Here is an 18,602-nt window from a genome sequence, read left to right on the forward strand (position 1 = left end):
TTCTCATTTAAAATTCGCGCGCTGTATATTTTTCGATATTTTAAGTTTATGTAGTTTGGCAGCACTGTCCTTAATTACTATGCCAAAAATGAGCTCGATCTGTCAGACAGTTCGTTTACGGCAGCTGTTGAAACCAGTTCACCTCAGTAGTGCGTTGCGAAATGTCTTCGACGGTCGTACGACCGTCCTGGAAGGCTTTGTACCACTCATAAACTTGAGTTTTCGATAAAACTGATTCCCCATAAGCCTTTTGTAGCATTCGCAACGATTCTGCACACGAAATTTCGTTCGAAACACAAAATTTGATGCAAACTCTTTGTTCAATATTTTTTTCCATTGTTTTTTTCGCAACGCCCTACTGAGGTGAACTGGTTTCAACAGCTGCCGTAAACGAACTGTCTGACAGATCGCGCTCATTTTTGGCATAGGTATCTGTCCTATTGCTGCAAACTCACTCAACTTAAATAGTCGAAATATACAGCGCGCGAATTTTAAATGAGAATTTCCGAAAACTTTTCGGTCTTAATGTAAATTGTGTGACATAACGGGTTAACCACTTTAAATCGATATCTAATCAATAATTTAAAAAACTATTACGTATAATCATCGTCAAGGGATAGAATGTGCACATTTAGATCTCTGCAGTCGTAAGCTTTTACAAATCGCGGATGTAAGGATACCATAAATATTATTTTAAACTGTTTGAAAAATTTCCTGCAAATAGTGATAATATGATGATATCATAGTTTTTACAATCGTTTTCGTTTAGATAATATAATAATTTTATCTAAAACCGTCTGTGTTTGTGTAATTTGATATATCATACAAAACAGCTGCGAAAGTTGATTGCATAGTTTTAATCGGTGCTGGTATTTTAAATTATCCAAAAACAGGTAAAACTTTAATAGTTCTATTAAAAATATTTTTTTTTAAATAAAATTGTTTTTAATGTATTTAAAGTTTTTTTTTTATTTTTAAAGTAAAATACACAACAAACTAAAATTAAACAATTCTGTAATATTTTACTAATTTTGTGGTAAACTTTAGTAACAAATTGTTTAGCGAGCGATCGTAAGTTTTGGACAAATCAAGGATTAATTAAAAATTAAAAGCAAAAGTTCTTTACTTAAAACTGAGATAGTTTGTAGATTAATTATTAATATAACAGTATCAGTTAAATAAAAATAAAAGATGGGAAGACTCAAAAATATGCAGACATCAGTATGCAATCTGGAAATCCAATATTCTCATTGAGATACTTTGTAGAGATATCAGTCTTATAGTGGTTTACTTACACGTCACTGCAAACTAGGGAATCATATTAGAAGACTGATTTTTCCTTTCAATCATACCTGTTACAGCTGTGGGGAAGACGAAAAGTTTGCCTCTCATCTACACTGTTTTTGCACAGCTAATATACGACTCAACACTTTAGGAGCTCTTGATTAATTACAAAATCTCCCACTAAACAGCGTACTGAGCTTCGTCAAAGGTTCTAGGTTCTACTTAAAGGATTAACCTAAGAAGTAAATTTCAATTTTAATCGAATACACTATCAGTTCAGCAAAATCTTGTTAAAAATATTTGCATTCATCTGCTATATTCGCAGATAAAAGTCTATTACTCCCCTGTAGGTACTTCTCACACCACTGATTATGATAATCATTTGGTATAATTCCACTAAGAAATTTGGATTGCAATTATAAGTAAATATAGAGCTTAAAATAATTTTTTCTGAAGATTTTTATTGCCTACGAACTACAAATTTCAACAAGGAGATCTATTTTATAGGTCCGGAATTAAATAAAACTAATTTGTGATTGAAGTTTAGATAAAATTTTTACTTTAATATATTGTCTAAACCTTGGTATTAGGTGTGAAATACAATAAGACTTTAAGTCGTGCATGGGTCATCTTACAGTACTAGATCCTTTTAAGTAATTTTAAATAACTTATCGGTACAGTACCACTTCTTCGAATATGTGAAAGACTATAATTTTATAACAAGGATTTCAACTGAATAGAGAACTTATTGAGATTTTTTTTGTTTTTTTTTATACTAGTAAGGAATCACTTACTTTAAGAAATGACAGCAACGACTAACGTTCCTTTTAACAAAATCGTCTCTATTTGTAATTTATTTATAATTATTATTAATTAATCGATTAAAACAAATCATAGAAATATAATATGATGTTTATAGAAGATACTTCTAATTGCTTTATTTTAGATATATTAATTTATATGTTAACACTAGTTGATAGGTCCAAAACCTGACAGTTTGTGCTACTAACAGACTGGCTGTTGATTAGCTCAGTTGATTTACAGCTAGCTTAGTGGGATGCCGCATTCTCCTCTATATCCTGCTAGATTTTTAAATTTCTTAACTTACAAAATTAACTATCAGAACCTAAAAGGGGAGTAGTTTGATATATTCTACAGAACGTTGAGTATATTTCTTAGTATTTTTTATGGGAACCTTGTAGTACTTTGATACAAAAGGTAATTACAGTGCCACGAAGTTGATTTAACTGATTTATACATAACTTTTCACAACAATATTTTGTTCTCCAATCGTAATTTAAAATGTGCCTCAAGTAGACAGTGTATTTTTTCTTATTTAGGGTTAGTTACAGTTGTTTGGGCATTATATAGTTCTTTACCTTACATAGCCTCGTGTGAGTTTTCTATTCGTAAAGCTCAAAAACCACTATTTTGATAAGAGCATTTCGAGCCGAGATGTTAATTCATTGATAATTTGAAGTGTTTTTTACTAATAAATTTGAATAATCTTTACATTAAATTTATAAATTTTATAATTTATAACTTCTTTTATATGAATTTTTAGTTTCTGCTTCGGTTAATATTTGAATAGGATGATAGAATCATCTCTATATATATAATTTATAAGTTATAATATAACTTATGATTTATAAATTGTAAGTTCTTCAGCACCTGTTTCGTTATGTAATAAAATATTGAATTTATTTAAAATATTGAAATATTAATTTTCTTGAACAGAAAACAAAATAATAAAAATTAAGAACTATCTCTCTAAAACATGCAAGTAACAGAAATATTTGAGAAGAAAAATAATTGATTGATTTTATTAAAATATTTCTTTTTCAAATAAAATATTTTGATTTATACATATTTATGAATTTTTACACAAATTGCATAATGTTTTAACAAATTTTTGATATTTATACATACATATGTAGCTATGTAATACATATATAATACCAAATATGTACTTTTTTGTTAAAATTCAAATTTTCTTTACAGCAAATATATCTGCACTTTCCTTGAGAAAAGAAATTACTAAATTGGCAACATTCCAGCAATTCGATTTTAGTGGCATTTTTATGGGAAATAAAGTAAAACAATATTTAAAAAAATTCGATTATTTAGCATGCAAGTATAAATCAAATAGTGAGGTGGGAGAAGTAGAACTTTTTTGTTAAAAAAGGGATTAAGGGAAAAGTAAAAATATTGAATAGTTTCAATAGCTACTATAATAATATGTGTTTATCTACACGTATAAATATCCAATATATACATATATATTTTTTCTATATTTATGATTTTTTGTATATGTATATGATTTAATATGTATATCTCATGTATATAGTATATAATCTAGTATATATATCCAATATATAGTATATAATACAATATATATGATATAATACAGAATTTAGACATAACCGCATAACAATACGTTATGAAATAATTTAGAAATAGTTTTTAAAGTAAATAATATTTCCTGAATTATATCAGAAATTGAACGCCGAAACAATTTCTTGATGTTAAACTTTACTAAATGTTAACGTCTAAAACTTTTCAACGCTCTATTGAAATTTAAAAAACAAAACATTGATCACCTTCAGCCAGTACAAATAAATATAAATATTTTAGTTAATTATATGATCTTCATTTTGTCATATTTTCGGAAGTAGCACAATTAAAACTGCCAGATCTGGAGAATATGATAATATATTGCATACAAACTGTAAAAACTTGGATTTGGAATTATCTTGATGGTAAATTACTTTCTTTTGAATTTATAATAAAAAAAAACTAGCACTTTTTCAAGGTGAATAATTCAATTTATGTAGTTGAGTAGTTAAGTATTTCAGAATTAATCATGATATCGTCTTTAAGAGGGTCTAAAAAATAATTCCGTCGAAACTCCATGATCTTTTGCATTTAACATTGGTGTCGATAACACATTTTTCTTCCCTACCGAATTTGAGAGTCCTGTCAGTAAAATATTGTATTCTCTTCTTTCATGGTATTATTTTTAAGGACATTAATGGTACCGGTTCTTGTAAAATCTTTTAAGTGATTATTTTACCGTTCTACACTTTGAATATTTTTTCGTTACATTTTAGATTGAGTAACTTTGCTCTAGTGACTTTGTACAGTAGGTGATTTCCTTCAAATGGCGTTTATGAAAAAACAATAGGTTATAGAAAGATTATAAATAAATAAATAAATTATTGGTAGAAGAAAAAAAAGGATTCTGCAGAAATGATTAAAATTTTTCTAAGAAATCAACTTCATGCAATCTGAATTTTTGAACCCATTTAGACATTAAAACAGATTGAGCATAAGGTATTTAATTTATTGAAAATTTGATTTATGAATAAACAGTTTTTAAGATATTTTGCACTTTTGGCTAGAAATTTGTATAGAATAAACTTAATAGATAAACTTAATAAATAATATCAATATTTACATATTGGTAAATACTAAAATGCATCCACGTCCACCTTTATTCTGTTTTCTTTTTCTTGGATTAAGAAATCACCTTAAAAGTTTACGAGAGCTGTGGAAGACATATGCTGTATTTATAAACATCAGCTATCTGGATTCTCTAAATGTTTTTGTGAGCAGATGCAATAATGTTGATGTTTTTAACGTTTCAAAAAAGAATGTGCTACCTACATATATAAAAGTATATATATTTAAAAATGAGTTAAAACTATCGAAACAAAAATCAATTTAAATTTATACAAGTATAAACTTTCTGTTGTTCATAGATTTCAATAATATTGAGAGCAGAAACTAATAAACCTACCTACAACTATTCAACTGAAGAAGTACTGAATTTAGGGGTCAGATTATTGAAGTATGTGAATAACAGACAAATGAATAACAGAAATTCTTGCAAAAAATTTGAAAGCATTAGTCAAAACAGGAATTTATGCTTTCAATCTAAAAAGATAGTCATATAGGACACATAGGGTAGCAAAAATTTCAATTCCACTAATTCCTGTGATGCTTATTAATACTTCACGTGTCTGTACGAAATGTTTGTATGTGTTTTACGAAATATCTCTGAAGATACAAGCGCCGTATTTCAACCGTATTTTGATGAACTCAATATAGCTTTTCTTCATTATAATGCCAATCACGTAAAAATAGTGCAAATTTATGGTGACATTGAGAATCAGCGAGTAGTCTCAGTATCCCTTGTACTTCTACCTCACTGTTTTGAGACCGAAGACATAGTATTTATTTTAACTTATTTGTTTATTTATTTTCGTGTGACATTCGAAGCTACAAATAAAAATACAATATACAATATAATTTACTTTTTTCAAACTGTTATCAACCCTTATGTCGGTTGTTAAATTTCAGTTAATATTCAATGTCAAGAGCAATAGCTCCAGCACGACATGAGGTAATATTTCTCAGTAGTAAGAGAGGCTTTCAAGCTGTTCACAAAAGTTTCACAATTTATTTAGCTTTGGCAATTAAACACTGCAACATTTTCTTATAATAAAATTTGCAACAATTGTTCCAATCGCTTTGAGTTTAGATACAAAAAATCGTAAAATGAAAACAGATGACTGAGTGTCTAATTGTCTGTTTGTATGTGAGTATCTATTTGCATGCATTTCGAGTTGCATAAATTGACACATTCAGTTCAATTAATAGTTCGGCGTGCATTGTACACATAACGTCACACTCGGCAACAGTTGTTTTCCAGTTCTTAATGCGAATAGTCGTTCAAGATAGTGGAAAACAGCTCGAAAGTGAATTGAAAGCCGTTTAACCGGAAGGATAACGTATAGCCCCGATGTCCTTTGAAAAAAAAAAAAAATAAAATCATATAAATAAATAAATCAACCAAACCAGGTGCTGTGTAAATGATAACTAATCGTGAAGTGTTGTTTACAAAATGCGCATAAATTGTTCAAAGGGTAGAAAATATGTATGATAATAGCGTGATAGATTGTTTGCTGGGAAGTGCAAAATAAAATAAAAAGCAATTGTATTTTGTAAAGAGTTAACTACCCTAAATCGATATCTAATCAATAACTAACAAATTTATTAGTTGTAATCGTGGTCGCAAGTGGCTAAGTGCGTCTTCGGATCTGTGCAGTCGAGTATTTCATAAGTTCGCGGATGCCAGGTTACTACTAAGTGCTTTGCGTTGAAAATTGGTGCGTCTTTCTTAAAATTGTATTTAATATCAATATATATGATATCATAGATACGAGCATGTTATGTTTAAACAAGTGCTTTCTTTAAGAAAAGCAAACAATCTTAATTGGATGTAATTTTGTGAATTTTTGATGCAAAACTTTTGTGACGTTTGATTAATGGTTGCTAATTAGGTGTATTTCATACAATTTTTTGGAGCTCAGGTAATCTTTGTTAATTTCTTTCTGCCTTATTTAGGAAAAATAAAGATTGAATAACACAAAAATTGTACTACGGCACAACTTGTGGCAGTGCTCGGTATAAACAACTGATGTAAATATATTATTAATAAAGTACTATTATTGTATTGCAGCTCATTAGATATTCGAATAAAGTCTTAAATAGCTGAAATCATCGTTCTACTATTAAGTGCTATTAAATATCACTAAAAACATTTTAATATCTATTCAATAGTATCAAATATTTATTTTTTTTTGTAAATAAAAATTAAAAAAATACACAAATAAAACCTACATATGACTTATAAGAGCTTATGTAAGGAATACATAATCAAGTATATTTTTTCCTCGATGCATTAAACACTTTCATAACATATGTCAAAAGATTGTAAAAATCTAAAAAGCCATGAGATTGCAATTTATCAGAAAATTAAATAACCCATTTAGTAGATTTATCTAGGAAACTTTTATTTAATAAAAATAGTAAAGAAAAAAAAACGGTTGATTCTAAGTTTTATTATTTTATAGAGAAGGAATTAAAGTAGTACCTTCAGACTACAGAATACAGGCATATAAAGTTACTGAGCACATCTATATGGTATACACCTATTAATTATAAATATACAGTACGACCTCGGAGATTTCAACTAATAGATTTCGAGGGTGTTATTTTTAAATCAAATAAAAAGTTTATGGGAGCTGAACACTAGTTCAGTAAACCAGTGTACAATTCAGTAATAGTAATAAATTAACTAATACTTAAGATTGTACTACTCATATCCAATAAAGGATGTTTTGAAAAAAAGAAAAAATTAATAAAAAGGGTTAACACAAAGTTTATTAGAAAATAATATAAATACTTATTTTTATTTATAATAAAATAATTGCAATCACACTTTATGATAATAACTTGTTATTTCAGCTTGCTTTTTATTGCAATTACGAGTTAGACTCATTGTATCTACCTTATTTTTTAGATCTTTAAGTATTAAAATTTTAGTAAAAGATATGGAATTTTCCTCAGTACATTGAATGTATGTGTTAAGTACTGTATATGCCAAACTATTCTGAATAGTCTTCTCTTAACAGAATATTTGTTATGCGGTCAAAGAAGCGTTTGACATTATATAAACTACATATCTCTTGATCTGTATGACTAAGACTAATTAGTTTAGTGATGTCTGTAAATCTATTTGTACATTGAAAATATACGCGATAGCTAATCATAAGAAAGTACACGTATATATATTGTAACTATATTGTTATTTCAAAAGCAATCAAGAAGTTCAATTTGAAACATTTAAGATATTTTAAAGAGCAAAGCTTTAGGTTTTTATCAAAGTTATGGAGCAATTGCTTAATATCTCAAAACATCCATATCGCTCATGTATTATCAAAAATATCAGTTTATCAATCCTAACAAGATGAACACATCTTGTGACTTAGATAACTTTTAAAATCATTGCTTATATTATATTATATTCAATTTTTTAAAAAGGGCAATGTGATTCGAAACATTAACCCCGTACCGGTCTCTTGAGCTTAGGGAATAACTAAAGTCAAATGATGCCAAATTAGGCAAATACGATTGTGAAACGTTATAAGTTAATATTTTGGCGAAATGGTTTTAAAAAACCAATGCTGTGTGAGATGGTGCCTGATCTGTCACTCTTCCCAATATAATTTTGGGTCTCCAATTATCAACTGATGTCTTTTAAATACCAAGTCTTTGATTTCTTTAAACTGTTGTGTATTAGTTGATTTTAATTGTCATAGATGACAATTAATGTTTTCAATGCTTTCTCTACCTCTTTTAAACTGTTTATACTATTTGAAAAACATTTGACTATCTTACTGGCTATTACCTAGTGGAAGTAATTGGCAATTTATATGTGATGACATTAATAGTTCTGAATATTCAGTTAAATTTTTTCTGACAAAAGAAGGTGGAACAAATAATAATTCCTAGAAGATTTAAATATTAATATTTGGTATAGCAATAATTATTATTTTCATTTAAAATAATTATTCAAACAGCTGCAAAATATATGCCTTTCTTCATAAAACAATTCCACAAATTTTTTTTCAACGTATTTCTTTCTGGGCTTTTTAAAAATTTATTTCAGGAACACATTCAATTCACACCCTCGCGGAATTTACGCATATATACTACTCAGTCAAATCAATCTTACAAAACCTTTTTTTTCTCCAGTAATTATTTTTTATTTGTAAACCGATGTTAGTATTGACGTAGGACATTCAAATAATTTTTATTATCACTGTTTCAAGTTGGATGACATGTTACACATACATCAAATTGTTTGTTATCACACCTTTCAGTATGAGTGTCTTCATATCTATTAATAAATAAAAACAAAAAATTACTGATTTTGCATACATCATTCATATATAAAGAATGAAATCCTTAAATAATAAGAGATTGGGGTGCCCAATAACAATAATAAGATAATTATCGTATCATAACGTACCTACAGAAAGCTATTTTATTGATGTGTTCTATATTTTATAAAAACGATACCAATATTGTAAGTGCACTATCTACACCTTCATTAACATATCAGAAAACAATTATGATTTACCTTATAAATTTAAGTATATATATAATTAAAAGCCTCTCTAATTACATGAATTTAATAATATAATAACTTCCTAAACATTCTGTATGTTAATTTGTATATAAAACGAATGATTATTATAAAATGGTTACAAATTTTCTTTGGACTGATTATCCGCATTAAGTTTATATTCCAATGATAGTAGATGAGACACTATTATTATCAAAAATTATTATTAACAACAATCTTTTCTTACAACTTGATTTGAATATCTTTATATACAACTGAATTATATTGTATAACATAAAGTGCTTATAAATGGCACTTATGTGCTATAATGAATTAAGCTTTATTACGAAATAAACATCAAACTAGATGTTTGTAATTTTTTGTTCATAATGAAGTATATACATAATGATATGTAAACATTAACATTAAATTACGAATCTTGACTAAATACTAAACTAAATACTTGACGGTTCTAAATCAGAGATATTGCATGATTTGTGACACCTTCCTGTTTAAATTATATATCTTTCATAACTATATCTTTAATCTCCCGAAACAAAAAATTAGTAATTAGTAATTACTAATTAGTAATTAGTAAAGCAGTGCAGGACTAACACATTTTCAGACCAAAGTACATACAGGGATTTTTTCGCTATATGTTTTTGACAGTTTTGACAGTTATTTGTGGATTTTCAGTAGTTGGCTGCTCCAGATAAGACAATGGGACTTGTTAAAATATGTGAAGAAAATTTGATTTGAAATGCATTTACTACAGATTCACCATTTTTTTAAATTAATTTTCACAATTTTAATATATATTCAGCGGTTGTTAAACGATTTAAATTATAAAATGGCGAATCTTATACTAATCATATAATGCTTTAGATGACAGTTCTGTTTGACATGTGTTACTGACATAGTGCAAAAAATTCAAAACCATGAAATGGATAATATTTAATTTCGATATGAATATAGGGAAACTACTATGTCTAAATTAAAATTTTACAACAACAAGTTATTTAAATAAAGACTTTAATTCTCAGAGCATTACCCAACTAATATGTTACTGACGTTTTTTGGGTTTATGATAGAAAATCGGATTATGACATCTCCTATAATCATTCTTCAAATATGTGTATTTTATAGTTAAGTTCAGTAACTTGACACAATCATATTAACAATAAGACGTTAAACTACACAAAAGACTGATCCATGAATTTTGAAAAATGATACTTAAAAATACTGAGAATTTTTAATAACAAATGTTATTTATTGCAAATTCCATTTGAATTCTTCAGGGTAACTTTATGGCATTGAGTGTGTGTATAGTGAGAGTTTCAAGTTCGTCAATGTATATACAAGTAAATAAAAACAGATATATTCTGATAAAATGTCAACATTTTGTTTGAGTATAACTTTATGAAATTATATGGAATATACAAATAACATACGTAAAGTGTTTCCTTCAAAAGTACATTAAATTTAGTAGATAATTCCCAGATCCTAGAAAAAAGAAATTCAGATATTAAGAAGCGTTTTTGAAAATTCTCTTTTTAACGAAATTTGATATACCCTTCTATTATGTTGATGGCCGCTTTTAAAACAATAATGTGTACAAATCATATGAGTCTACTAATCAGTTTTATCCATTATAAATATAAATATGCATCCATTATAAATACTACATAATATATCAAACATATAGTTAGATTATTGTATAATATATATATATAATATAGACATTAAAATACCAATTGCATTTTATGGATTTACCAACTGATTAGAAATGATCACATTAAAAAGACTAAATAAACACAAATTAAGCTAACTTGATTTATTATGATTATTATATTTTATTATATAAAAAATCCCTATTGGAACTATTGGAAAATGAACTCTCCAATAGTTAAGTCTGTTATATACCACGATACCAATATAATATTGAAATGAACTCTCCAATAGTTAAGTCTGTTATATACCACGATACCAATATAATATTGAAATTTATTATAAATTTTAAATAATCACAGAACTTAATTAATCTTCAAAATTCAAACACAAATAATATTCACATATTATCCGTAATTATTTTTTATTTGTAATATTCTTTAAGCTTTAAGGACAAATATATCTTTTAAACTTCTACCAACAAATCGGTACACAATGTCCAAGCAAACTGAACTTGAATGCCTACAAAAAAATAGTAAAACTCCTATTATAGTGAGTAATGGCGTGAAGAAGGCTCCAACTGCCAAGCCGTTAGGGGAACGTAGAAAAGCGGTGCTAAGACAGGTAACTATAAAATTCAGATGTAGCATAAATAATTAAACGTTTTTTTGATTGATAATACAAATATTTTAAAAGGAATTAATGGTTTTCCTGGGTAATACTGGAGTACTAGGTGGTGGTATGGCTGTAGCAATACCTTCTGTAACCTTGGGTCAACTAACTAATCCGTTGGAAACATTTGTGCTGGGGTCCGATGAGTCCAGTTGGTTTTGTAAGACTTAACTCTATCTTATCAAACAATTAGTATATAATATTTTTTTAATAGCTTCAATCAATACAATGGCCTGTCCTTTAGGTGGTTTGCTAGTAGGATATTTAATGGATCGCATAGGGCGTAAAAATACTATTATTTTCACAAATATTGTAGGAGTTCTGGGTTGGGCTTTTTTAGCAGCAGCACCCCTACACACAGATCGCAATGCGACTTATGTTCAAATGTTAATTGGTAGATTTCTTTCTGGTAATTTGTTAAAATATATAATGAATTTTGCTATAAGAAAAATTTGTATAAGAACTTTATAATAACTTTCAATATAGGTATAATGATTGGTTTATGCGTTTCACCAGTTGGAGTTTATTCCGCTGAAATAAGTTTACCTAAAATACGTGGCCGTTTAATAATGGGTACATCTATTGGCATTGCTGCCGGAATATTGTTTATGTATATTCTAGGATATTTCATTAGAGTAAGTTCAAAGCCGTAAGAATATTTGTTTAATAGATAATGCAAGTTCTATTTTATTTTAGAACGATTGGCAGCTGATATCCATTATATCTTGCATATATCAGATTATATCAACAATTTGTGTGTTTCCAATACCTGAGAGTCCCAGCTGGTTGATGCAAAAGGGTCGAGTAGAACAGGCACGAAAATCGCTAAAATATTTCCGTGGCTTAAACAAGGAAGGTAATTATACACAATTTTTAACTAATATTTGAATGAATATAATATGCTTACAACTTAAAGATCTAACAATATACGATGAATTCGAAACTGAACTCGCACAAATAAAGAAAACTGCCGATTTAAGTCGTACCACCGCTGAAACGGAGTCTGTGTTTCAAGCTATTAAGTCACCAGAAGTCTATAAGCCACTCTTAGTAATGATTGCTTTCTTTGCATTTCAACAATGGTCAGGTATTGTTGTTGTTATCGTTTATGCCGTACAAATTGCCACACGAGCTGGAGTCTCTACAGATCCCGTTCTTTGCGCTGTACTGGTAGGTCTCGCACGTATTATCACAACATTTTTTATGAGCAGCATTTTCGAAAAGTGGGGTAGAAGACCTGCAGGTATTGTATCGGCTTTTGGTATGTCCGCTTGTATGTTGATACTAGCCTCCTGCGGTTGGTTCGGTATTGACTTTGCCGTTCTTCATGACTTCAGAAGTCTTTCCGCAACGCGTACGCGGCAGTGCATCTGGACTAACAGTATCCTTTGGTTTGTTAGTATCATTTTTAGTGCTCAAATTATATCCAACCATGGAAACCAGTATGGGCACAGCAAATGTATTTGCATTTTATGGCTTTGTGTCTCTAATTGGTGTGGCATACATATATTATTTTGTACCAGAGACAAGAGGACGCACATTATTAGAAATTGAGAACTATTTTCGCACTGGAAGAAAAGTTTCAAATGCTGAAGTGGCGCTACGTGCCATAACAGTTGATGCTGTTGAAATGAATGAAGTTTTTATAATTAAAGAAAATTCAGATAAATCTGAAGAATGCAGCTGAATTGCGAAAAAAACATACTTAATTCAGTGCCATAATTACAAAAAGGCGTAGACTGTGATGCTATGATGCATTCTAGTATTAATAATTTAATAATTGAAATAAAATATAAAAAATAAAATAATATTAAATTGAAATACAATATGAAAAATAAAATTTATTCATTCTTTTTTATATTAAGTAAAATAATTAACTTATTTATTAGTTCTGTTAGAAATCATGTCATTGGCAAAATCTGCCTTTGCAATGATTAGATTTATTTGCTTGCATTTCTGAGACTGATAAGAGAGCTATGTGAATCATTCATTTCAACTATCTTAACAATGGCAAAGAATGTTTATTTCAGATTGGTTTCAAGGTTTCATTTTCTCAGCGTCATAAAATGATGCAGTCGTTGCTTGAAATAGAAACTTAGCGTTACTCACTTGAAGGCTTGTTTTGTTACTAAACAGCTTATCTTTATAAAAATTATTCCAAATATCAATCAAAAGAGTTGGAATAGAAAGAAGTCTTTAAAGTTTATCAAATATGATATGTCATATGTGAGTATATTTTTAATAGAGCATAAAGACAAATATAAATATTTATATATTATTATATTTATAAAAATAATATCTATGTACATACATATATAAATAATAATTATATATATAATTATAATTATTTATATATAATATATATTATAATACAAATATATATTTAAATATATAATTTATATATAAATTAAATTATACATATATAAAAATTATATTATTAACGTATCCCAGTAGAAAAAGTGGTCTTCGAAGACATTGTCTTCAAGACGGTCTTTGATACCGCGTCCGCATGTTCAAGCAAATTTGCAAAACAATTGCTTAAAACATGAATGTAAATATTCTTTCTTTGCTTTCTCTCTCATTTTTAGTGTTCATAGCAACGTATTTGAATTTTGCCTCAGACGCTATGTTTTATAAGCGAAGTGACGCAATAATTTTGAAGTGTAGTGAATAAACATTTGTGAAATAAATATTAAAAAAATCAAAATAAATAAAGAAACAAAATCATTAAACTACGAAATATTAAAAAAAAAGAAATAAAATCAAAACAAATTAAATAGTGACTTAGTTCCTGGAAAATATATTGATATTAATATTGAAGACAATAATTCCAGTGAAAGTTGTTTTAGAAACGAAACAAAGGATGTTGAAAATAAAAAAACTGAAAACACTTGTGAAAAATTAGCTGTTATATTTAAAAACACAGGATTAACAGGCATTGTGGTAAAGATATTTTAGAACTCTTAAGATCAGAAGGTTTAATTGTACCAAAATCCTCTTCAACGCTTTTGAAACATATAAAACTTCAACAATTGATGATAGCGAAATGCTATAAATTATTTTATATTAGTTTTAGTTAATTTTAGATATGTTAAGTTATATTAAGTTAAATATTTAAATTAATTTGTATTACGTTTACTAGTTTTTACTAGTTTATTTTTAATATCTTAATAAAATTTATAATAATTTATAATAAAATTTATAATTTACTTCTAAAACTGTTAATTTTGAATGTAATGTAAAAAATTATTATATAAAATAAATAAAAGTACAAAATACAACAATTTCTTTCTACTTATTTAAAGAGAAAATTGAAATTCATTTAAAATTTAAAGAGCGCAATAAAAGAGTAGAAATAAAAAAAGGGTGAAAAAATTATATGAGCACTGCACTAAGAGCGCACAACTTTCTGTCGAATGCGTCCGTTATGCAAGACATGGTCTTCGAGACGGTCTTCGAGACATGTACACAAAAATTCATTGAAGACATTTGGCTAATTTGTATGAAAGTGTCTTCAAAGACCGTCATACATTTGGATCGATCGGTCTTCATGTATGTATCCATGTCTTGAAGACGTCTTCGATGACGGATCGATCCGTTTTCTACTGGGATCTGTTATGTGGTGAAAAAAGCTTTTAAAATGATAATAAAGTTATGCAGTGTTTTTATATTGAGCTCCGGATTATTATATATCATATATACTTTTTGAAATTTGTATACGTTTCAGACTCTAGTTTTTATTTATGGATTATCAAATGTTCTGATTCTTATATTCTTGAAGTATATTTCCTCGTTCTGGGAAGTGTGACATTAAGTTCTTATGACATGTGGACAGACATCGCCTCCGTGGCGCAATTGGCTAGCGCGTTCGGCTGTTAACCGAAAGGTTGGTGGTTCGAGCCCACCCGGGGGCGTGTACTCTTTTTATTAAAATCTATATTTTTAAATGTTAAAAACATTTATTAAAAGTGATTTGTTCTTTTTACATTAACTTCATACTTTTTGTGCTATTTTTATATATTTTTAAACAGGCTTATCAGTCAATTGTTTAAAAAATATACAAATTTTTAAATCAGTTTAAAAAACATATTTTATTCTAACCAATATTTCGACTAATGAAGATTAATATGGACTATTATTATTCTTATTAATAAAATAAGAATTCACTTTCACGGTATATTTATTATTGTTGTTATTGCATTACATTTAACCGTTATGGTATAGTCGTCTGCCAGATATTTATATTACATTGTAAAGTATAAATGCATGAACATATGAACTACGTTGAGCATTCAATGCTTGTAAAAATGAAGTGAAGGTGTTTACTTCATACTTGATATGTAACAATTGATTATGGCAAGTATCACATTTTAAAAGTACGACTTGATTACTTCGTAAAGGAAATTGAAAATCTTGTATTCATAAAATAAAATAACTTTTTAAATGGTTACAGCTATTCGTTATATTTATAAATAATTATATTATAAACATAATAATTTAATTTTTATAATGAACGATTTATATTTACTAAACAGTTTTTTGTTTAATTTATTATATTTATTTCTTAAAAACTCAATTTCTTTATATATTAAAAACTCGATTTTGACATATATATACATGGAAAATATGTAAATACATGTAAATGTAAATATATATCGAAAAAAATTAGTGTACGGGTAAAACTCACTACATTAATGTGTTTCAAAATATATGACACATTCTTCAGATATTTCGTTGAAGAACTATAGATACACTCTAATTTTTGAGACTTTTGATTAATTAGTGTTTTATGATAATAATGTAATTGCAACAACTAATTAAACGGAGCAAATAAAATTTGCAACTAACATAGATAAATAAATAAAAATTTCCAAGTAAATTATCAAAAATAACTCAACAAAATGAATTTTCAGTCAATCTAACTTCTAAACCCAATCAATTAAACATCAAATTATAGAATATTTAACAAAAACACGCTTTTATTATTAAGACGTTTTTTGAAAAATTGAACCTCTCATAACTCAAGGATTTTTGTGCCGACTATTTTTTACTTGGGTACTTGGGTTACTGGTATTCGAAATGGGATTTTACACCATTTTTTAATTCCATTGTAACACGTTTCTCTTGCCTTGACATAAAAAGCTATAATAGAACACATGTATAAAAATAAATAATGATTTATTAAGTTATTTAGAAAGTATATCTAAATCATAATTGAAATAAATAAACTTTTTCATCGAAATTCAACATAATTAGTTAGTAGTGCAAACATAGTTTTATTAACAGACATTCATAAACATTGTTAAAAAGTCCCTTTCAAGTCTGATTCCCTTCATTTCGCTAATTATTCAAAATTTGTATCCATAATATACCAATTAGTATATTAAATTTAACTTTTCTCCATCAAAAACTGAAATGAAGCATCTATCGGCACAGTAATTCAAGGACTTGATAATCCTACACAGAAAACATAAAAATTAATTACTTAGTTAACTCTGTAATTCGAATAAATGGGTTTTCTTTTTCCCTCAATAATTCAAAATAATAATATATATCACTTTTCTGTTCTAATTAAAGATACTTTAACTGTGATAGCGCATATAATTTTATATATAGTACTGTACTTAAGAATCTAGAAGCTACCATTAGGTGCTTGCCCATAGGGCATTATTGTTGTTTATTGACAGTTCTTCGTTTCGTATCACTTAGGACGTTATTCGTTATTATCATTATCATCAAAATTTAGAAATGCAATATGGTAATCGCCCTATTTATGAAACTTAGATAATTTTAGGTACACTTTTTTTCTACTAAATGGATGTTTTGAACATATATTTTGAAGTTATATTAAAAAGTCTAAGATTAAAATATTATTTAATACTTTTTAGGTTAGTTTTGATAATTCAGGCATATTGATAATTCGAATATATTCCTTGGTAACAATAGTGTTGAATATAGAGTGCATTAAAAAATTTAAAATAGGTAGAGATAGGCGCTATTGTTCAATTTGTTAAAGATAGACGGCCATGATATATATGTTAGATGAGTTCTAGCCAGCTGTATGCGTACACATACTTCGTAGATCTGAGTAAGAATACATCTGTTTTAGAGGTTACTCAAAAAAGTAACTTAACATACCTGGTCAGATAAAAAAATGTTTAAGAGCTGATCTCTTAATCGATCAAATGTTATTTAGAAAATATTTGCATATCTTACGAAATTGTTTAAATTTTTTTAATCTTGTGGCAAAACACTATTCTAAACACTATGAATAAAATGTTGAACAGATATGTAGTATTGATTGAATTATATTAAATATAATATCACAATCACCAATTGTTGTTGATTTCAATGCAAAATGAAAAATTAACATTGACGCCGAATTTTCATTTTTCATTGAAAACAACCACAATTGGTGACTGCGACTGCAATCATAACATATCCTTATGAAAATTAGTGTAAAAAAACAACAAACTATACAAATCTTATTCTCCTTATTTTATTATTTTCTTTGTGTTTTTATTCCTTCTTACTTTCCATTTAAAGAAACAACAAAAGCATCATTCACTTACCTTGCAATGCAACAACAATCAGTAAGCAAAGTCTCAGTCGCTGCGCTGCGCTGCTCCAAAATGTATTGAGATCAGTTAGCAGAATTTTGTTGTTGTTATTTATATGCAGCAGCAATAAAAATTCAATTTTACTTGTAAGCATAAAAACACTTTTGTTTTAAAAAAAATAATCACACAATAATTATTTAAATTGAAAAAGTCAATTTTTTTGAACTAAATAATATATTTTATATAATTACAAAAACATTTTTTTATTATTTTCAATTGCTGCTCCAAAATATCAAAATGGCGTCGCGATTTTTCGGTTCACTTCACAAATAATATTTTGACATTTTTTCTAAAAGAATCAGAATTAGAATATTAAACTATTTAAAATTATATTTTGATTATGCTTATTATATTTTAATCTAATAAAAACTTTAATTAAAATA

General features: G+C 27.5%; 1 non-coding gene and 1 pseudogene across 1 annotated transcript; both read left to right on the plus strand.

Moving 5' to 3' along the window:
- The first annotated feature begins 542 nt into the window (after positions 1–542).
- Positions 543–13,418, plus strand: LOC119681775 (annotated as a pseudogene).
- Positions 13,419–15,439: 2,021 nt separating this feature from the next.
- Trnan-guu lies at positions 15,440–15,513 on the plus strand. The gene has a single exon. It is a non-coding gene; the product is annotated as a tRNA-Asn (tRNA).
- Positions 15,514–18,602: the final 3,089 nt, after the last annotated feature.

The sequence above is a fragment of the Teleopsis dalmanni genome, chromosome 2, assembly GCF_002237135.1.
Source record: "Teleopsis dalmanni isolate 2A chromosome 2, ASM223713v2, whole genome shotgun sequence".
NCBI classification, from domain to species: Eukaryota; Metazoa; Arthropoda; class Insecta; order Diptera; family Diopsidae; genus Teleopsis; species Teleopsis dalmanni.